The sequence below is a fragment of the Mustela putorius genome, unplaced genomic scaffold, assembly GCF_011764305.1.
Source record: "Mustela putorius furo isolate JIRA1106 unplaced genomic scaffold, ASM1176430v1.1 tig00000145_pilon_pilon_pilon, whole genome shotgun sequence".
In the NCBI taxonomy this organism is placed as follows: domain Eukaryota; kingdom Metazoa; phylum Chordata; class Mammalia; order Carnivora; family Mustelidae; genus Mustela; species Mustela putorius.
Genome location: NW_025421294.1, coordinates 7,759,900 through 7,782,507, shown reverse-complemented (window position 1 = coordinate 7,782,507; position 22,608 = coordinate 7,759,900). Strand labels below are relative to the sequence as shown.

Sequence of the window (22,608 nt, the reverse complement as noted above, 5' to 3'; positions counted from 1 at the left end):
GGGGGGAAACCAGGCTCTTGGGATAAGGGGCTTGCTCCTTTGGGCGAATGAGTTCGCTGCTTGGGTTGTGGAGAGAACCTCCCGGAATGCAACAGATATTTACTTCCATTAGGGCTACTAGCTATTTTGCTTCCTTTTGTGCCATTGATTCATTCCCAAAACGTTTATCGAGCTCCAGCCGCGATTAAACATTACTGGGTGCTGGAGATTCAAAGTTAAATAAGAAACTGCTCTTCCCAGAGTCAATTCTATTGAAAGAGAGAGGCAGAAAGTCCGAAACGCAGTAAAAGTGAATATAAGTTTTTGTATTGGATGTATCCGATTGTTAGCTCCATGAGTATGAGGTCCACGTCTGTTTTGCCTGCCAATGTCACGATTCTCAGTTTTTAATTTTTCAGTGTGTGCTGTATTTTCTTGAAAAAAGACGCTCCTGTTTGGATTACCAAAACTGCCATTTCCTCGCGCAAATAATATGTGTGCATCCCCAACCCTTGGTCTTTCTTTGCTGTAATTCGAACTCAAAAATCTCATAATCTTAGAAGCATCTCTAACTACTTATTTCATTCCATTAATCATTAATTTATTACACAATTCTGGAGAACCTACGTGTTCCAGGTACTGTGTCAAATATTAGGGATAAGCAGATGAACATGACACGACCACCGCTTTTAAGGAACTTTCAAGAGAGGGAAACATGCAAGTTATTATAATAATAACATCCTTAGCTGTTCAGTTACACACCAGGTACTTTGGGTACATTATTTCATTTAATCTTTTCAAACAGTTGTCTGAAATAGGTCTTATCATTATATCCATTTTACAGATGAGGTGGCTGAAGGATAAAAGTGTTTACTATTTGGCTCAAGATCACACAGTAAATGATAGCTGCATCTTGAACCTAGGTCTGTATTCCAAAGATCGTGGGTTTTAAGAAAAAAGTATGATGATGATTAGTGCAGTGGCTAATATTTGAGGAACTTCGGGAACATTTTCAAAATACAATATTTGAGTGGAGTCTTTAAGGGATAAACAAAAATTAGCCAGGGGAAACTTGGGAATTCAGAGGAAACTGTAGTCACAAAGACAAGATATAAAGAGGTTTAAGGGAGAAAAAGAAACTTGGTATAACTCAGGAAGAGATAGGAGAGGTAAATAGGGCCTTACTATGAAGGGCCTAAGATGTTATGCCAAGGAGCAATGATGGTCACTGAGGAACCAGAATAACCATTTTGCATTTTCTTTTCCTCTCCAGGCTGTGAGAATTGCCAGAGATCACACAGTAGTGTAGATAGGAAACAGTCATGGGCTTCACTTTAGCTCTTTCTCTCTTAGCTCTAGCACTCTTCTTGAATTTTCTCCAATCTCTCCCATTTTCTATAAAAGATCTTCAGACCTGCTGAATTATTCTCAGGCTTGTTTCCACTACCACCTCCCCAGTTCCCTCTCAGCAGAAGACCTTGCCTTTTACTTCATAAGAGAAGTGCAAGATCACCTCAAGATCATGCTCACCTTCCTGGGTTACTGTTCTACACTCTGAGAAAAGCAAAATGGAACTTGTGTTCTGGTGGGGGACAAAAACACTTTATGGCAGGTGGTGATGAGTGTGCAGGGAAAAGTAAAGCAGAGGAGCTAGAGATCAATGGAAGGGTATGGGGAGGCTATTTTATATAGCATGGTCTGGCAAGGCTGTTATTTCCATGATGGAAATAATTTGATCAGGGGTGCCTGGTGGCTCAGTGGGTTAAGCCGCTGCCTTCAGCTCGAGTCATGATCTCAGGGTCCTGGGATCGAGTCCCGCATCGGGCGCCCTGCTCAGCAGGGAGCCTGCTTCCCTCTCTCTCTCTCTGCCTGCCTCTCTGTCTACTGTGATCTCTCTCTGTCAAATAAATAAATAAAATCCTAAAAAAAAAAAAAAAGAAATAATCTGATCAGAGACCTGAGGACACGAATCTAGAAGTCTCATACCCTGGAAGTTTCTGCTGTACCTAACTGCAATAAGTGAGGAAAGCATGAAGGTAGGAGACATGGTGAATGGAAGAAGTACAATGGTACAATAGAAGGAAAGAGGGGTGAAATTTTTGTTGGGAGAATTCATATGGACAGGCCAGGGAGAGCTTGAAATTTTGGAGGGGGGAGATAATTTTACTAGCTAGGGGGAAAAAAGGTTTAACATTAAACCTCTGGGTGAATCTGTGTCTTAGGCAGAATCCCTCTTTTCAATAGTTCAGGGTACTACTGCAAAATGTGTCTCCTTTGCTTTTGCTAAAGAGTGAATAGATAACAAGGATGGAAAACCAAATGATAATCAAATGATATTTTCTTAGGAGTAAAAGACCAAGACCCTCCTAGAGGAGACCACATGTTTTAAGGGACAGAAAACTAAATGACTAAGGTGAGTATGTACATTTAGCTTACCTGGAATCTAAACTGATGCGTGTCTATATGTGAATCTTGGACCACCTGTATCAGAAACAGTGCGGCACATGTTACAGCCGAATTGTATCCTCCCAAAATTCATCTGTTAAAAGCCCTAACCTCATATACCTCACAATGTGTCTCTATTTGGAGTTAGGACCTTTAAAGAGATGATTAAGAAGAATGAGATCACTAGGCTGGGCACTAATCCAACAACTAGTATCCTTATAAAAGGAGGACATTTGTATACACAAACAGCAGGGGTGTGTGTGTGCACAGAGAAGACCTTATGGGGATGCAGGGAGGTGGCCATCAACAAGCCAAGGAGAGAGGCCTGAGGAGAAATCAACCATGCTGACACCTTGATCTTCAGTTTCTAGCCTCTAGAACTGTGAGAAAATACATTTCTATTCTTTAAGCCACCCAGTTTGTTGTATTTGATATGGCAGCCTGAGAAAACTAATATAGCACATAATGAAAATACACATGTCTAACTAAGCCCCACCCTGAACATTCTGGATCAGAGTAAGATTGGGTCCTGGAAAATGCATTTTTAACCAACCCTCTAGGAAATTCTGGTGTGTGCTACAGGTAAAGATTTGTTACTTTCTGCACTAAAATAAAGTAGATTGAGGAAATTCTATAGAAATAAAAGAACATGGGGAGGGCTACTGTCATTAGTATGGGAGACTTGTTGTTATAATTGGGGTCCTTTATTATTTTGCCCATATTCACAGATTTTTTTTCTGTTAGTATCAAGGCAGCATTCAGAAGTGTGATAATGTTGGGTGCTCCGTGGATCCGTAAGGCCTAGAAAATTGTGTGACACTGGGTTATGAGCTGCATTAAAGACAGGAGCATTGGGAGTTTATGCTGGAATGTATTTGAGTTATCTTTACAGCCACAAATGGCTTTGAATTATAATAAATAATTTTATGCTTCTCTGGTTCATGTTTATCTTCTTTGTTAATGAGAAATAATCATTTTTCCATTTGGATGTGCACAGTGGATTCTTTGCCATTCCTATATATTCTTGTTTTTTAATATAACTTGAAAAAGAATTATAATAGCACTTGCTTTGGTAGAAGAAGAGGCTCACTTAAATTCACAGCATGCTTAAAATGATAACTTTTTATATGTGCCAGGAAATGTAATAAAGAATAACAATAAAATGTTGTAAGAATTTTCTTGTATAAAATATAGTTCCTTTAAAAAAAACATTTTATTTATGTATTTGACAGGGAGAGAGACAGCACAAGCAGGGGGAGCAGCAGGCAGAGGGAGAGGGAGAATCAGGGTCCTTGCTGAGCAAGGATCCTGACGGGGGGCTCAATCCCAGGACGTGGAGATCATGACCTGAGCTGAAGGCAGAGGCTTAACCCACTGAGTCACACAGGCATCCTGGTAGAGGATATTCTTATATTTCGTCTTCCAAACTAGAAATAGTTTTATTATTTTCTTTGTTAAACTAATACTTAGGCATTATAAAAAAAAAGTTTAGATAATAGAAAAGATTTTGGAAAATGAAACCCACCCCTCAGAATTAGCTTCCATTAATGTACTGATAGTTTCTAAGACTTTCTGGATATATTAGATTCTTCTGTTTTTATCTAACTACATATGAAGGACATCTTTTAATGTTGATAAATATAAGTCTCCACCATTTTTAATAAGTGGATAGTGTTCTATGATTCTATTTATGTAATAGATCCTTATTGAAAGACATTTGTGGGGCGCCTGGGTGGCTCAGTGGGTTAAGCCACTGCCTTCAGCTCAGGTCGTGGTCTCAGGGTCCTGGGATCGAGTCCTGCATCAGGCTCTCTGCTCAGCAGGGATCCTGCTTCCCTCTCTCTCTCTCTGCCTGCCTCTCCATCTACTTGTGATTTCTCTCTGTCAAATATATAAATAAAATCTTTAAAAAAAAAGAAAGACATTTGTATTGTTTCAGGTTTTTAAAAAATAGTGACTGAAACAATCTGCTACAAATTGTATTACCAAGGGCAGATCAATTAGTTTCTCAAAGACTTATTTTCCTAATTTGGTAAGCATTAGATGAGTTAATCGATTGGCATCTAATGAGAGCTCTTATATAATATAGAGTTGCCCAAGGCCCAGTTTTACACAAGTTGCAATACACAAATATTAAGTGAAATGTAGCAAATTAGTAAGCCTGTGACTTTGGAACACCAGTTAGTTTTCTCTTGCTGCTGGAAAGAAGTATCACAAACTAGTTTAAAAACAGCATGAATTTATTATCTTAGAATTCTGAAGATAAAGAATCTAAAATTCTCTGCAAGACTGAGTTTCTTCCAGAATTTAGGAGAGAGTCTGACTTTTCCAGCTTCTCTAGGCTGCCTGCATTCCTTTACTCTTGGCTTCATATCCCTGCGACCTGTACTTCCATGGTCACATTTCTCTCTTAGGCTTCTGCCTCCCTCCGTCTTAGAAAATGGCCTTGTGACTACATTGAGCCCCCAGGATAATCCAGAATAATCTTCCCATCTCAAGATTCTTAATGTAGCCATATCTGCAAAGTCCCTTTTGCTATGAAAAATAATATATTCACAAGTTTTAAAGATTAGGATGTGGATCTCTTTTATTCTATCAACTACAAAGCATATATCTAAATTTGAGTCTGTTTCTCCACGTAAGAATTTGAACGTGGACAAATGACGAATTCCTATGAACATTATCCAATCTGTAAAATGAGGAAAAGAATACTCTCCATATAGATGGGATGAAAATTAATCAATTATATGAAATGTCTACAGCGCAATGCTCGACACTTTAAAGAACTGGCGTATAAGGAATATTAAGTGTAGTTATCATAATATAATTATTGAGGCAAAATGATTACGTAGTTATTAAACTTAACTGCATCTTGGAAACTGCTTGAGATTGAGGGGTGAGAGAAGCCAGGGTTTCTTTATCATTTGCTTCATCAACTATCTGCTTTCTTTTCAGTTCTCAACTGTTTAGAGGGGAAAACACTGAATTTATATTTATATTTCAAATGTATTCTGAATGGGCCCAACGATAATTTTTTTTAATTTTTTAAAAAGATTTTATTTATTTATTTGACAGAGAGAGATCACAAGTAGACAGAGAGGCAGGCAGAGAGAAAGGAAAGCAGGCTCCCCGCTGAGCAGAGAGCCCGTTGCGGGACTCGATTCCGGCACCCTGAGATCCTACCCTGAGATCCTGACCTGAGCCGGAGGCAGCGGCTTAACCCACTGAGCCACCCAGGCGCCCCAGCCCAATGATAATTTAAATATTTGCCCTTTTCTTTTTTTTTTTTTAAGATTTTATTTATTTATTTGACAGAGAGAGATCACAAGTAGACAGAGAGGCAGGCAGAGAGAGAGAGAGAGGGAAGCAGACTCCCTGCTAAGCAGGGAGCCCGATGTGGGCCTCGATCCCAGGACCCTGAGATCACGACTAGAGCTGAAGGCAGTGGCTTAACCCACTGACCCACCCAGGTGCCCAATATTTGCCCTTTTCTTTAAAGAACCTTGAGAATATAAGAATATAGAAATAAATGCAGTATTATAAGATTATTTATGTAACTGTACCTATTTGTCTTGTATAAATTATATGACTAGGTATTCATCATAACTAAAGGTAGGACCTCCAAGTGCATCTCATTGGGGGTCCTGGAATTGTAGGTAAAATTTGCATGTGTGCATTTTTCTAAGGTATAGCTTTTATTAGATTTACAAAAGATCCATTTCCCAAATAGAAAAGTTCTGTTCTTCTAAATCAATTTCTTCATTATAATTCAAATTAGGTTATATATGTATGTATATGTATATATGTATGTATGTATATGTATACACATGTACACACACGCACACATATTGCATATTCCTATTTGACTTTTACTCAATGTGTGATCAAGAGTATTGGAATTAACTGGAAACTCATTAGAATTGAAGACTCTGGTCCCACCTCAGACCAGCAGAATCATCATCTGTATTTTAACAAGATCCCATGTGATTCTATGAACATTTAAAACCTGACAAGTATTGGGGCCCCTGGGTGGCTCAGTTGTTAAGTGTCAGGTCATGATCCCAGGGTTCTGGGATCGAGCCCCACATGGGGCTTTCTGCTGGGTGGGAAGCCTGCTTCTCCCTCTCCTGCTCTCCTTGCTTGTGTTCCCTCTCTCCCTGTCTCTTTCTCTCTCTGTCAAATAAATAAAATCTTAAAAAAAAAAAAACTCTGACAAGTATTACCTTTCAGTAAAATCAGAAGATACAATCAGGCTAAGTAAAGAAAGAAATTAATGAAACATGCCCACAATATCATTCAACTGGTGACAAACTTTGTTAACATTTTGTCATATATTTATTTCCAGAAATTGGACCATATTGAACGTATTGTTTTGTAACCCACTCATCCAAGGCATTATGAATGTGTTAACATGCCAACATAACTTCTAGAGGCCAATTTGTAATTTATTATATATGCATACATTATGATGAGGCATTCCTTGTTTTGGTGGTTATTTAAATAACTTCTTATATTTTTACTTTTAGAACAGCCCTTGTGTGATAAATACTCTTGTATTTAATGTAGGCTTTAATGGTTGCCTGGTTCAAATCCTAACAGTGCCCCTTACTAGCTATGTTACCTTAGATTAGTTGACTTCTCTATGCTTCAGTTTCTTCATCTATAAAATGGTGGTAATAAAAAGCACCTCATAGATTGTTTTGAGGATCTGTATAAATACACGATTCATGAAAAGATCTTAGAATTGTATCTGGGGGGCGCCTGGGTGGCTCAGTGGGTCAAAGCCTCTGCCTTCAGCTCAGGTCATGATCCCAGGGTCCTGGGATCAAACCCCATGTCAGGCTCTCAGCTTAGCAGGGAGCCTGCTTCCCTTCCTCTCTGCCTACTTGTGATCTCTGTCTGTCAAATAAATAAATCTTAAAAAAAAATGTATCTGGCACATTCTAAATGTTCAATAAATGTTAATTATTTTTCTTTTTCTTTCTGAACCCTCAGCCATATCTTTACAACTTCTTCTAAAGAAAACTTAGGTTGTTAAGCTAGCTAGTAGTAGAGGCAGGTAGAAGTGGAATTTTCCTTTTTAATCTTTTCATTCTTGCTATAGTTCTGGAGTGGAGCGCCCAGCAAATGTAGGACTTAAAAGAAGGTCAAAAATAAATTTTCGCAAGACAGTTGACCAGTGAGAGAGTAAGATGATTTTAATAACTCTTCTCAGCTGAGACGGACCAGTAAAACAATACAGTTTAGAACAGGTATCCGGAAATGGGAAGAGAAAACGGTTCTGATTCAAACAAGCTTCAAGCAACCCAGGACACAACCGATGCTTCTGGTAGTTGGGTTACGCAGAGTTAAAGTTCCCATGGTTACAGATCTGGCCGACTCCAGGCTCCCGGCTCTCTACCGCGCAAGCGCAGACAGCTGAGTTTTAGCCCCCCGGCGCCTTCAGTTTCGAAGGGGAAGCCCCTCCCTCTTCTCCTGCCGTCCTCCTATCGTCTTCTCACTTTGCCTCTTCCACGCGTTTTGGGTGTCTGTGACGCAGTATTCGCGCGTCCGCGTCGTTTGGAGCTGCGACGCTGAACATGGCGCGTTCCTAGAAGCCGCTTTCGGCATCAGTAGGCGGCGGCGTGTGAATTGGAAGCGTGGGGCGCGGGACCAACCGACTTCGCTTCGTGTTGGGGAGTGGAAGCGGGAGAGCCGGGCTATTCCGGACCGAACCAAACGGTGAGGCCTGAGGGTCACAGAGCGCGCGAGTGGAAGGGAGGTGTGGGTTGGGCAGCGGAGACCCGAGAGGCGAGGGAAGAACGTGGGGCAACCCGCAGACGAGGGATACAGTAACGCGGCGAGGGCGGCCTGCAGGCTTGACTCTCTGCGTAACCCTAGGACCCATTAGGAGCTGGGGGCTGGCCAAGTCAGCCCCGGGGTGGGGGGAGGATTAGTCGGGGAGGAATCGGGGTGCAGGGACACAGGGACTGGGTGCCAAGATGAGAGGAGCATAGGGTGCCCATTGTGGCTGCGGTTGCTGGCCAGGGTGGTGCATTTGCCCTTGGGGGATAGGTGGTGCAAATTTTGAGAGAACGTGGACATCTTTAGTGTAAAACTAGTGTATGTTGTTATTGCACACTCTACATTGATGCTAATAGCGATACTGTGAAAGCTTTAATTAAACGTTAGACCCTTCCTTGCCTTTAATGAACAGGTGAAGGAAGTTACACATTTTCAGAGGGGAGCCGCTTGCTGAGGTATGGCCGCCAATGCTCTAGCCCAGCGACTTCTGCAGCTTTATATTGGGGGTATTTGTGATTCAGCAAAACTATTTTGAGGCCCATTGCATTTGTCATTCTTATTTATTCTTTTGTTACATAGTGGGGAATTAGGAAAGTATTGTTTGGAAGTGACTTGACTAATTTAGGTAGAAGTGGTAAATTGCCTGCGGGTGCCAAGATTGCAATTGACGAACCTCCTCCCCACCCCAATATAAGCGAGCTCAGTTGTAGGGAGGTGTAGTGCCTTTGAGAATTGGATATTCTTCACAAGAGGGTAAGAGCAGTTTACAGCCATATATTTTTTTTTTCTTGGATAGGGAGTTCACTCCATTTTAACGTTATCTTAAGCTTCTCTTTTCAGTTTAGAGGCTTCAGGGTAAGGGGAGAGTGACTATAAGGCTTCCATTTCATGACACCTTTTCTTTTATCTTTGCTCACGAAGATTGCTTTGAGATTAGAATGAAAATCCTTGTTGGTTGTTGGTTGTGAATGGATTGTGGAATTTTTTCCTCTTGTAACCTAGTATAGGGAATAGTAAAAATGGTTTAATTATAGCAATAGTTTGGCCATATATTATAGCCCTCAGTCAGCGGGGCTGTCTCTGTCCTAGTTAGATTTCCTAGAGCAGAAGAAAATTCTCATCACGAATGAATTCAATCATGGCAGTAGGATTGGAGGTTCTAAACAAATATATGAAGATTATTTGGTAATTAGTATAAGAGTATTGAAGTCTTGTGCCATTGACAAAGTTTACATTCAGGATCAAACCATAATGCAAAAGAATCTTTGTAGGCATGTGGCAGTAAAAATATACTGAAGACTTTTCCAGAGCTAAATATGTTTTTGTAGATTCCAAAATATTTATGTTTTGGGAAAGGTAATATGGTTAAGTGGATTTTGACCTTTGTGTTGTATGTATGTTCATATATATTTGTGTTTGTATTTATATTTATTGTAGTCCTTGACGTATAGTTGACGTACAATGTTGTATTAGTTTCAGGTGTACAAGATGGTGATTTGACAATTCTGTACACTATACTGTGCTCACCATGATAAGCGTCATTACTATCTGTCACCATGCAGTGTTGTTACAGTATTAGTGACCATATTCCTGTGTTGTACTTTTCACCCTGTGACTTATTTATTTTATAACTGTAGGTTTGCACCCTTTAATCCCCTTCACCCATTTCTGTGCATGGGTATTTAATCATGCTTCTCTTAATATGATGTTATTGATTCCAGTATTACTCATTTCTGTCTTTTCCTATCTGCACCAAATGAGGACTATCATCAAGTTAATTTCAGAGTGTTTTAGGGAATGGCAAGACGTACTTAGTGCAGGTGTGAGTCTGGAGCGATGTTGTTTAGTTTTCTTAATATCAGGCTGATTACAGATAAGCCCCAAATTATACGCTTTGCAGAGCTTGTGCTGGATCTGCACCCTTGCTACTCAAATCGTGGTGCATGGCATCACCTCAGCGTTTGTGTAGAATGTGGAAGCTCAGGCTTAACCCCAAACCTAATGAACCAGAACCTGCATTTAACAAGCTCTCCTAATGATGAGAATTTATATTAAAGCTTGAGACATACTACTTTGGTTGAAATGAGTTGGAAGACTGAGGTCATGCATACACCTGCATAAAAATCACAGCATTTATTTTGATCAGAGGCAGTCTTTTGCTGATTATCAAGTCTGCTTCATTTGGTTGAAGAAACTTGAGACCCAGCAATGGTAAGTGACTTGCATGAGGTCACATAATTAAGTTCATAACCCAGGTTCTGACTTATACCAGTGCTTTTGTTTTGCTAGTTACTCCTTTAATAAAATGGAACTAAAGTATTCATTGAATGAGAGTTAGGTATTCATTCCACAACAAACATTGATCGAGTAATGGACAAGCAGCCCAATAATTCTGTGTGTTGCTAGTAACTGCTCTTTCCGATAGTGGTTATGAGTCCACCACCTTCCCCCCTTACTCTTTTGTGGATGAGGTCAGTTCTTCACAGAGGAAATGAAATACATTGGTGGGAAACAATTGTTTTTTGTCCTCTTTCACCTTTAAACAGGTCAGCTGTCTGTTCATCTCTCATTGTGCTCTGAGTTTTTTCTCCTCAGGGACAATGTTTCCTTGATGTATTGTATTTTTTAGGGCTCTTGTGAGAGAATACCACAGATTGGGTGGCCAAAGCAATGCAAAATTATTCTCTCTCTTTTTTTTTTTTTTTTTAAAGATTTTATTTATTATAGAGAGATAGCTAGAGAGAGGGAACACAAGCACAGGGAGCTGGAGAGGGAAAAGTAGGCTCCCTGTTGAGCAGGGAGCCTGATATGGGGTTCGATCCCAGTACATTGGGATCATGACCTGACCTGAAGGCAGACACTTAATGGCTGACCCACCCAGGCACCCCTGGTGTCTCTCCTTCTTATTAGAATACTACTCTGTTGGAGTATCCCACTCTGATGATCTCATTTTTTTTTTTTTTTTTTTTTTTAGATTTTATTTATTTATTTGACAGAGAGAGACACAGCGAGAGAGGGAACTGAAGCATGGGGAACGGGAGAGGGAGAAGCAAGCTTCCCGCAGAGCAGGAAACCTGATTGGGGGCTCCATCCCAGGACCCTGAGATCATGACCTGAGCCAAAGGCAGACGCTTAACGACTGAGCCACCTAGGAGCACCTCTGATGACCTCATTTTAACTTAATCACCTCTTGAAAAATCTTACCTCCGATACTGAGGGTTCTGGGGCTTTGGGCTCCAACGTGTGAATTTTGGGGGAATACGTTTCAGTCCGTAACACTTGGTTACTCCCTTTTTACTCTCAGCTAACTTTAACTTATTAAGATTTAAACACATTTATCTTAAGTACACTCTTTTCACTCTAGATTCCTCTTCAGTTTCATCTCTATTTCCTTTGAGTGTCTGGAACATTGATCTCTTTGTTGTGAAGTCTAGTAGAATCTTTTCCATCATTTGACATTTTGAGTAGTTGTCCTCTTTGAAATTCTCTTATGCTTCTGGGACCCTGTGGGTTCCTTAGTTTCCTCTTGTGTCTTGGTCAGTCTTTTTCCTTGGTGTATTTTTTTCTCTCTGATAGGTCAGATCCTCCTTTCACTGAGGCATGGTCTTCTGCTCTCTTGCCTCTGCCTGCTCTTGAATGGTGTTATCTCTGGTGACAGCAACCACAGTCTTTATTTTTAGACTAACAAATCTCTGTCTCTTTAGCACATGTTACTCTTCAACTCTGACACATTTTGGTTGTCTTAGGATACCTTAAGTTCAACTCAAAAATTGCTTTTCTCACTTTTCAAGTTACTTCTTTTCCTTCTGTGATTATTGTTCTTCATTTGGAGATGCCCCAAGTCTTAACTTTTCCCTCTTATTACCCTTGAATGCTACCCACTCCCCAAACCCCTAATCTTTTACTAAATCTTGTTCTACATCTATCATCCATTTTTCCCTGCAGCAACCACCTTGGTTCAGACTATCATTATGAGGACTTTTGTGTAAACACTCTAAGTAATTTCTTTTCTCCTAAGAGTGGCTATCAATCCCCCTTTACCCTCCCCCCCCCTTTTTTAAATATATATAGGCAGATTGTACTGTTTTTCTGCAGTCTTTCCATTCAGGCTTTCAGATTAAAATTTAAACTACCAAATTTAGGAAATACAGACCTTAGTGATTTGGACCTTGTTTGCTCCTTTCCTTTCCCTTCCCTTCCCTTTCTTTTTCTTTCTCTCTCTTTCTTTCTTTCGATTTTATTTATTTATTTGACAGAGACAGACAGAGCATAAGCAGGGGTAGTGGCAGAGGGAGAGGGAGAAGCAGATTCCCCGCTGAGCAGAGAGCCCAACGTGGGACTCAGTTCCAGGACCCTGGGATAATGACCTGAGCTGAAGGCAGAGCTTAACCAACCGAGGCACCCAGCACCTGCTTTTTGCTTTCTTCTGCTGTTTTCTGCCTCACATTATTCTGTCATGCTGAACTATTTTCAGTTATTCAGGAGTGTTTAAATGTTTTTTATTTATTTTTTGAAAAAGATTTTATTTATTTGACAGACAGAGATCACAAGTAGGCAGAGAGGTAGGCAGGGGGTGGGGGGAAAGCAGGCTCCCTGCTGAGCAGAGAGCCCAATATGGAGTCTGATGTGGGTCTTGATCCCAGAACCCTGAGATCATGACCTGAGCCGAAGGTAGAGACTTAACCCACTCAGGCACCCAGGTGCCCCATGTTTTTTAAAATTGAGACATTAATATGGTATGTGTCTTCTGGCTAGAATGTACCCATCATCTGTTTGACAAACACTCATAACATAATCATTTGGATTACTCCTGTTCTACTTTCGTGACCCAGCATAAACGCTGTCTTATTCCCCTTTCCTGCCCACCAGGCTTTAACCAGCCTGCTTACACTGAGTTAGGTCTTCCACTGAAGTTCTTCCAAAACAGCTTTGTTGTCTTTTCCTCTTCAGAGTTGAATGCCAAGATTCATTTGGTTTGTTTTGTGTTATCTAATCTAAGCCATGTATTAAGCCGTCTTCTGCTATAACCAAAGGAATGGAAGATCAGTATAGTGCTCATCATTTGTTAGAAGTAAGGAAGGTGAGTTTAAGTTTCCATTTACTTTTCTGGTCCCTGTGCAGAGTCATGGTCCAGACCATTGGTTAGTGGTCTGCTTTCTGTTTTTTCATCTTCATAGCCAGTCAGTCAGAAGTGGATTTTCACATAAGAGTTCTGGAATAAAGTATGATTACCGTCTCCCCAGGGAAAGGCCTTGAACCTGATATGGATTTGGAGATAGGTGATGAACTAAATCTCTTGTGCTCTTGTGATGCAACTTTGGGAAGATGCTTACTCTCATGTCTGGGAGCACCACAGAGTAGATGAGGGCGTTCCACATGTGAGCGGAGCCCTTCTTGCCCTGGACGCCACTTGACAAGGACCATCCCAGTTGGGCCCTAGACCATCCTAGCAGCTTGGAATCCCAGGACGCAGCCACTGCTGCCATTTTTGAACTGAACTTCAAAGACTCTTACTTTATTTTATTTTACTTTTTATCTCTCAGAGTAGTGGCTGGCCAATAGAAACTCCTTTGTTGAGTACTATGAATGCAAATTGTATGACCAGAGAGTTGAAACAAGGTAGATTGTTAAATACTCTGGAGGTGAGGTTGAGTGGGCTTGAAAAGTCAAAGGTGGGTTCATTTTTGTGACTTTATACAATTTTTTTTTTTAAGATTTTATTTATTTATTTGACAGACAGAAATCACAAGTAGGCAGAGAGGCAGGTAGAGAGGAAGGGAAGCAGGCTCCCCGCTGAGCAGAGAGCCTGACGCGGGGCTCGATTCCAGGACCCTGGGATCATGACCTGGGCCGAAGGCAGAGGCTTAACCTACTGAGCCACCCAGGTGCCCCAACTTTATACAATTTTAAGCAGAGATTGTGATTTAGTGATTGAATTCACTTATTTAACAAATATTCAGTCATTGCTTTCATATGTGCCCCGTACTTTCTTAGATTCTAGCAATACGCCTTTGAGGAAATTGAAGTTCTGGTCTCTGAATCTTAAGTTCTAACTGGGGGAGTCCGGACAATAAACACATAGATATTAGAATGTCAAATTTAAAAGGGTTGTGCAGAAAAATTAAGAAAGATATCCAGACCAGAGGGATTCTGGGTTGAAGAGTCAGGTAGTTTAAAATCTGTGGTAAGGGATAATCTACTTGATGAATTGATAACTTGAGCAAAGACTAATTGAAGTTAAAGAACAAGACATGCAGATACCTAATGGCAAGAGTTTTCCAGTCAGAGGAAACCAGTTCTACAAGATAGAGTTGATGTATGTATTCCACTGTAGATGACACATCTTGTCTCCTGTTTCTTATTATAGACAGCTCCCAAGGTGAGCCCCCTTTATCCTTGTCTCCTCCCTATAAGCCAGTGTGGGAGTTTCTTTGGTTATAGCTCCGATGTGGAACTGCTGGGTCATAGGATATACCATGTTTGTCATAAGATACACGTGTACACACACACACATTCTTAAGTTTATGAGAGATGGCTGGAATGCTCTCAAGTCGTCGTACCAATGTATGCTCTTAGCAGCAGTGCATAAGGGTCTCTATTTCCATATGTTCTTGCTAGTGTTGAGTATTTCTGGACTTTTAAATTTTTGCTAATCTGATGATTGTAAATCAGTAGCTCTGTTTTTTTATTTGTAGTAAGCAGTAAGGTAGCATGTCTTCTGATGTTTATTATCCATTTGGCTTTTTCTGTTTATGAATTGTCTATTTATACCCTTTGCCCAATTTTTTGTTTCTTGTTTTGTTAATTTACAGGGTTTATTGTATATTCTGTATAATAATTCTTTGTCTAGTTTTTATTTATTTTTAAATATCTTATTTATTTATTTGGCAGAGAGAGACACAGCGAGAGAGGGAACGCAAGCAGGGGGAGCAGGAGAGGAAGAAGCAGGCTTCCTGCCAGGCAGGGAGCCGGATGCGGGGCTGGATCCCAGAACGCAGGGATCATGACCTGAGCTGAAGGCAGCCACTTAACCGACCAAGCCACCCAGCGTCCCTGTTTAGTCATTTAAAACATCTTCTAAGTTTTACCTTGTTAATGTTGCCTATGGTATTTTCATTGACTCCATTAATTTTGGTTTTCATTTTTTATGTAATACAATTGAGCAGGAAATTGAGCTACAGTCTCATTGTTGTATTTTGGTTCACAAGTCTAAAACAAAACAAAAAAAAAATCACATCAGTTAATTTCACTTGAGGTATTAATGGACAGCCGTGTGATGAAAATGAAAAATGTGGTAGTCAGTAGAGTGTTGGGTTAGCATAGTAGACTTGTAAACTAATTCTAGAAATGTTGCTGATAAGGCTGGGACTTTAGAGAAGTCACAGTTTATCCCCCCTTAACCTCTTTGGGATGCAGTTTCTTGGTCAGTAAAACAAAATGCTTAAATCAGATACGCAGTTGGCTCCTGACCAATATGGGTTTGAAATCTGTGGGTCCACTTATAGGTATATTTTGTTTGATACTGTCCAGTACTGTAAATGTATTTTTTCATCCCTACAATTATCTTAATATTTTCTTTAGCTTACTACATTGTAAGAATACAGGATATGATACATGTCACTTAAAACAACAGTTGTTAGTATTTTTTTTTTTAAAGATTTTACTTATTTATTTGACAGACAGAGGTCACAAGTAGGCAGAGAGGTAGGCAGAGAGAGAGGGGAAAGCAGGCTCCCTGCCCCCCCAGCAGAGAGCCCAATGCGGGGCTCGATATCAGGACCCTCAGATAATGACCTGAGCCGAAGGCAGAGGCTTAACCCACTGAGCCACCCAGGCACCCCAACAGTTGTTATTGTTAAACCTTCTCCTCATTAGGTTATTAGTTAAACTTTTGGGTAGTCAAAAGTTACAGGCATTGTTGAGGGTCAACTATATTTACCTCTTAGAGAACTGATTTGATAAATGGCTCCAAGGTGATAGAAAAATTATTTTCATGATCAAAAACACGATACATGATAAAATGTATTCTAGTTCCTAGTTGTGGGGACACTGATGGCATGCAGCCCATGTACCTTTTGATGAATGAGCTTTTATAAATGCAGTGACTCCTTATACTAGACTCTTGCAAGAATGAGATTTTTTTTGTTTTAAATGATTTGTCCTTTTTTTTTTTTTTTAAGGTTTTATTTATTTATTTGACAAAGAGAGTGCATACAAGCAGGACAGAGCAGCAGCCAGAGGGAGAGAGAGAAGCAGTCTTCCCACTGAGCAGAGAACTGACTGGTGGAGAGGGGGGCTCCATCCCAGGACCCTGGGATCATGACGTGAGCCAAAGGCAGACGCTTATCTAACTAAGCCACCCAGAAGTCTCTAGAATGAGATTCTTTAAGACAGTGTTATAGACCATGATATCCTGCACCAGTAGTTGGAAACTATCAATCAAAGTTGTATGTGTTTGGAGAAGACGGATGGTCCCTTAGCACTTAGTGAAAGGTTCTCCTAAACTTAAATCCAGTCAGAGTCCATTAAATTTAGGCTGGGTTATTACTCCAGTTCATAGAACAGTGTCTTGCTCAAAATCTAGCTTACTGCCTTTCCTTCCTTTTTCTTTGTTTTACATAATAAAAGGAACTTTAAAGCCAATCACCATAATTGCTCTTTCGTAGTTTTTATACACAGGTGGCTTTTATTTGTTTCAACTAAAGAGATGGTAAAGAGGGTGATAGTGACAGTAGTTGAGGCCTCAGGACTGGCAGTGTCTTGCTGGGAGTCACTGTTGTTTAGGATAAGCTTTTTTTTTTTCCCTTAAGATTTTATTTATTAGAGAGAGAGCGTGAGCAAGCAGGAATGGGTGGAAGGGTGGAGGGGCAGAGGGAGAGGGAAAAGCAGACTTCCCGCTGAGCAGGGAGCCTAATACAGGGCTTGATCCCAGGACCCTGGGATCATGACCTGAGCTGAAGGCAGTGTTTAACCTTCTGAGCCCAGGTGCCCCAAGGATAACTTTTTTTTTTTTTTTAAAGAGTGTATTTATTTATTTGACAGACAGAGATCACAAGTAGGCAGAGAGGCAGGCAGAGGGGCGGGCAGGGATGGGGGAGGAACGGTCCCTGCTGAGCAGAGAGCCTGATGCGGGCTCGCTGGGATCATGACCTGAGCCCATGGCAGACACTTAACCCATGGAGCCACCCAGGCGCCCCTTGGATAAGCTTTTCAACTTTTCCTATTAGGAAGTACTCAGTCATGAGGAGCACTAGTATATACTGAGTAGGCAAGAGATTTGTTGCAGTTTATCAATGCCATTTTACTGAAAGATAGTGAGACACACACATTTGGGTTTATTGGACTGAACTTCTCTTATAAGCTATCTTTTGGTTCTGTTTACTGCCTTCTTAAGTACTGTATAGTTTACCCATTTATTTCCCTATCTCTGCCACTACATTATACTTTCTATAAGTGGCAGGGATTTTTTTGTCTTTCTGGTTCATTCATGCATTTGAAGTGCGTAGAATGATACTTGGCATTTGTAGGTGTTCAGTAAATACTTGAATGAATGAGTGAATGAATGTAGAAAAATCAATGTAAAGTGAATAAATATCAGAAAGTTGATAGAGGGCACAGGATTAGAGCAAAGGGTATTAGTATTTAGTATTTAGCAAAGGTATTGCTAAATTTTGCTGCCTTGATGTGCCCCAATTCTCTTTCTTTCTTCCTTTCTTAGAGAGAGAGAGGAGGGGGAGGAGAGAGAGACTCTTAAGCAGGCCCCACACCCAGGACATAGGTGACTCATCGCTCAATCTCATGACCCTGAGATCATGATCTGAGCTGAAATCAAGAGGTGGGCGCTCAGCCAACTGTGCCACCTAGGCCCTCCAGTGTGCTGCATTTCAGTAGCTGAAGATACTGATTGGACTGTTCATTCATTCACTGTGTGGCTCAAACTCATGACCCAGAGACCTAGAGTGGCATGCTCTTCCATCTGAGCCACCCAGGCTCACTCCTGTTTTACCTTTTCTAGGTTTCCCTTCCACCCTTAGAAGTTATGATTATTTCTTTGTTATGATTATTTCTTTGTTCAGTTTATCAGACATTTACTGAGCATTGCTGTATCCCTGACATGGTACTAGTTGCTGGCATATATAGATGAATAAGGACAATTTTTGCCTCTAAGCAGCTCGTGATTTTGTAGATGGGATGCAAGTAAATAAGAAGTAGGTGTAATAATAGAAGTACATACTGTGTAGAATAAAGAGTGTGAGAGGAGTGCTTTACTATCTAGCTCAGTTGTGCTTCTCCAGAGGAGGTGATGTTAGCTGTGAACAACAGCTTTAATCTGTGTCATGGTCTGTTAGCTACCATTAAAAAAAAAAAAATACCCCAAAGTAGAAGTATATAATGAACCTCTGCCTACCTGTTAACCAGCTTTAACAATGATCAGTCCTGGGGTCAGTCTTTTTTCATGTTACCTCCATCTAACTTCCCTTCTAAGTATGTTCTTAGAGAGATCTAGGAGTTTGGTTTGGTTTAGATTTAACTAATTCTTTTGGCAAGCTGCTTTCTTGTATTTTGAGACTTCGGTTTCTCAGAATAATAAAATGTCAAGGCACCTGGCTGCCTCAGTTGGTAGAGCATGTGACTCTTGATCTTGGGGTCAGGAGTTTGTGCCCTACATTGGGCATAGAGGTCACTTAAAAAATAAATAAATAAAATATTTTAAAGTAATAAAATGTCTCTTTAAGTGTCCTAAAACACTTTTCTGTTTTGATTATCTTTAAATTTTTACCTGGTCTTCACGGAAATTCATTCCTCTTTAGGGAAATGCTCTAGTAATACATGGTCAATACTGTATTGCTTGTATTTTTCATCTGTTTCTTCCAGGAAGAAAATTAGGAGCTTTCAAGTTGTTAATACCACTTGTTCAGGTGCATATATCTAGCCATTCTATTCTTTCTTTCTGAATATTTACATTTCTCTTCAGTGTGGGTTCTGTAGTGCTTTTCTCACTAGCGGATTTTACCCCTTTCTACCACTCTGATTTCTTCCTGTTCCACAGTTTCTTAGTCATGTTTTGTTAAAACATTGTTTACACTATTACATTTTCTTAAATTCCATCATATTTACTTTGTGTAATGCTCAGAACACATTCATGTCTTCATCTCCCATTATCTTTTGATAGAGAGTATTTTTTTTCTTTTAAGATTTTATTTATTCATTTGACAGACAGAGATCACAAGTAGGAAGAGAGGCAGGCAGAGAGTGAGGAGGAAGCAGGCTCCCTGCCGAGCAGAGAGCTCAATGTGGGGCTCGATCCCAGGACCCTGGGATCACGACCTGAGCCGAAGGCAGAGGCTTTAATCCACTGAGCCACCCAGGCATGCCTAGAGAGTATTTTTAATCATGCAGTGTTTAACTACAAAAGTAGAGACAGGGCAGTAAGAAAGTTCTTTGGTGGTCATGTTTTGTTTGCTTCAGGGTAAGGTCTTCATTATATTATTTTTTATGCCCCCATTCATTTCTTTCCCTCAGAGCCTCTCTTTTCAGCATTCTTTGCCCTACTTTTTGAACCCTGAAAACCCTTGCTCTATTTCCAGATGGTTGTGTTAGCCAAGTGGTCGCTGAGAACGCCAGTGTCATCTTCTTCCCCTGGCTCTCCTTGAGGGGAATAAGGGTTAGGATGCTTGGAACATACTGTTTGGGGTGTGGTATGGACTTATTACCATCAGGTGGCACTACAGGTTACTTGATTTCTTTTTATATCTTTAGTAGGAATAGTAGATCTAGTAGTTTGTTACCTGCTAAAGAAACAAACTGATGTAGATACTGGGATGCAGAATACTTAGAAATGAAATTAAAGACGGTTTTGCTAACAGAAATTTGTTTTCCTTTTATGTAATAGTCGTGTACTGTATGCAATATACGAAGCTTGAAGGAAAGGAGATAATAAATATGAATTTTCAGATTAGTTTAATTTTTCTCAGATGTTAAATCATTTTTTTTCTTTTTTAAAAAATATTTTATTTATTTATTTATTTGACAGAGAGATCACAAGCAAGCTGCGAGGCAGGCAGACAGAGAGGGTGAAGCAGGCCTTCTGCTGGGCAGAGAGCCCAGTGTGGAGCTCTATCCCAGGACCCTGAGACATGACCTGAGCTGAAGGCAGAGGCCTAACCCACTGAGCCACCCAGGCACCCCTCAGATGTTAAATATCTTAAAATACAGTTTTCATAAACCAAATAGTAAGAATATTAAATGCCTTGTAGAGATGACTACTTGAAACTGCAGTTTGACCACAAAACTCAGTGTCCTGTGAGTTAGGACGGTTGTGTTTTTGGTAAATGTTGCCATTACAAATTCAGGTAATATGGCAGAACTGTTGCTTATCTACTTCTTGTGACTGAAAGATGAAGTTTTTAATTTTTCTCTCGTGAACTGTTATGTTGACAGTGCAATAATTGACCACATTACTTACTTAACTGTGGTATCTTTAATATATTGCCATGATTTTTTGGTATGTACTTGACAAGAGAAATAAATGAGGATTTGCAGCTCTTCAGAATTTGGGATGTTTTAGGACAGGAAAGAGAAATCAAGCAAATACTCCCGTGGAAATTCAGAGCAGATATAAAGGGAAAAATCTGGACCCTTTAAAAAGGTATTTTTTTTATCACTAAGGTTAAATTTTTAGACTAAAAGAATCCATATAACTCCTGGGACTACCTTAGCACAACAACTGTGTACAGTTTGATGTGTTTCTTGTCTTTTATTCCTAGGTGTTTTTATATTTGTATAGTCTTACACCTATATTTTTGTAGCACTTATTATTTGACATCATAGATATTTCTCTAATTACAAAACAGACCAAAAGAGAGTATTTTTAAATCTTGGTTTAGGAATCCTGATTTATTTTAAGTCCTGATTTAAAGCTTACTTTTTGTCACCAAGCAAGAATTTGTAGGTCCTTTGAAACTCTTGATTACGTAGAATATTTTAGCAGCAGAGAAGGGAAAACAAGGAAATATCTCCTCTCCTTGTTACATATGTATTTTTGCATATCTTTTACTCCATGGTAGATCAGTCCTTCACAGTCAGCATGAAGTCACATGGTGAATGCTTCAGTAGCCTCAGTGATTCTTTAACTTGAGGGTATTTCAAGATCTGTGGAACTATCTTTGGTCAAAATCCATAGGAACTGTTGTATGAAGGGATGCTAAACCACCTATAATGTGTGCACAGAGAAGAATTTTCTCATTCAAACTGAAATGGCCTCTGTCAAGAAACAAGTGGATTTGAATGGTGCGATATGGATTTGAACGGGGCTGGTATCTTTGGAATCTCCTTGGTTTGTGTCACAAATTGTATGTGCTTTCATCTTGCTTTTGTTTCTTGAACAAGTAGTCTTCCTAGTTCTGAAATGACATCAGTTATGGCTGTTGATACTCCAGCCACATGTTTTTTACTTCTTCAGTTACTTCCTTGTTTCTTGCTGACTTTGGCGTTTACATAGTCAAGGCATTTTAAAAAACCCAAACGGTTTTATTAAGGTATAATGCACAGACCATACAGTTGACTAACTGAAGGTGTCCAATTCAGTTGTTTTTAGTGCATTCGCAGAGTTGTGCGACTGTCACTACAATTTTAGAACATTTCATCAACCCAAATAGAAACTGCATCCCAGTCAGTAGTCACTCCACATTTTCCCCCCATCCTCCAGCCTAGACAACTACTTATATACTTTTTATTTTTTTTTTTTTTATTTTTTTTTTTTTTTTTTTTTTTAAAGATTTTATTTATTTATTTGACAGACAGAGATCACAAGTAGGCAGAGAAGCAGGCAGAGAGAGATGAGGAAGCAGGCTCCCCGCTGAGCAGAGAGCCCGATGCGGGGCTCGATCCCATGACCCTGGGATCACGACCTGAGCCGAAGGCAGAGGCTTTAACCCACTGAGCCACCCAGGCGCCCCTATACTTTTTATTTTTATAAATTTGTCTGTTTTGGACTTTTCAATAAAAGAGTTTTCATGTGGTCTTTGACTGGCTTCTTTCACCTAGCATCATGTTTTCCGGGTTCATTTGTGTTGTGGCATGTTGCAGGATTTCAGTCCTTTGATTGCCAGATACTGTTCCATTAGATGGAAATATTGCATTTGAGCTGTTTTCACTTTTTCTGTTATAATGTTGCTATTAACATTTTTGTACAAATGTATAACAAATGTAGATATAAATCTTCATTTCTCTTGGGTATATACCGAGAGGGAGAATTTTTGAGTCTTACACAAACTGTTTAAGATTTTGAGACACTGACAGGCTTCCAAAGTACCTACACCACTTTACATTTCCACCAGCAGTGCGTGAGAGTTCTAGTTTTTCCACAGCTTCACCAATACCTTGTATTATGTCTTTTTG

At 40.0% G+C, this 22,608-nt stretch overlaps 1 protein-coding gene across 4 annotated transcripts in view; it reads left to right on the top strand.

Annotated features, from left to right (window-relative positions):
* The first annotated feature begins 7,957 nt into the window (after nt 1–7,957).
* The window catches only part of IPO11 (importin 11), a 209,898-nt gene continuing 195,247 nt past the window's right edge, over nt 7,958–22,608 (top strand). For all 4 annotated transcript variants that reach the window (XM_045075289.1, XM_045075288.1, XM_045075290.1 and 1 more), the window contains exon 1: nt 7,958–8,145. The gene's annotated coding sequence lies outside the window, so the exon portion shown is untranslated. The remainder of the gene's footprint in view (nt 8,146–22,608) is intronic.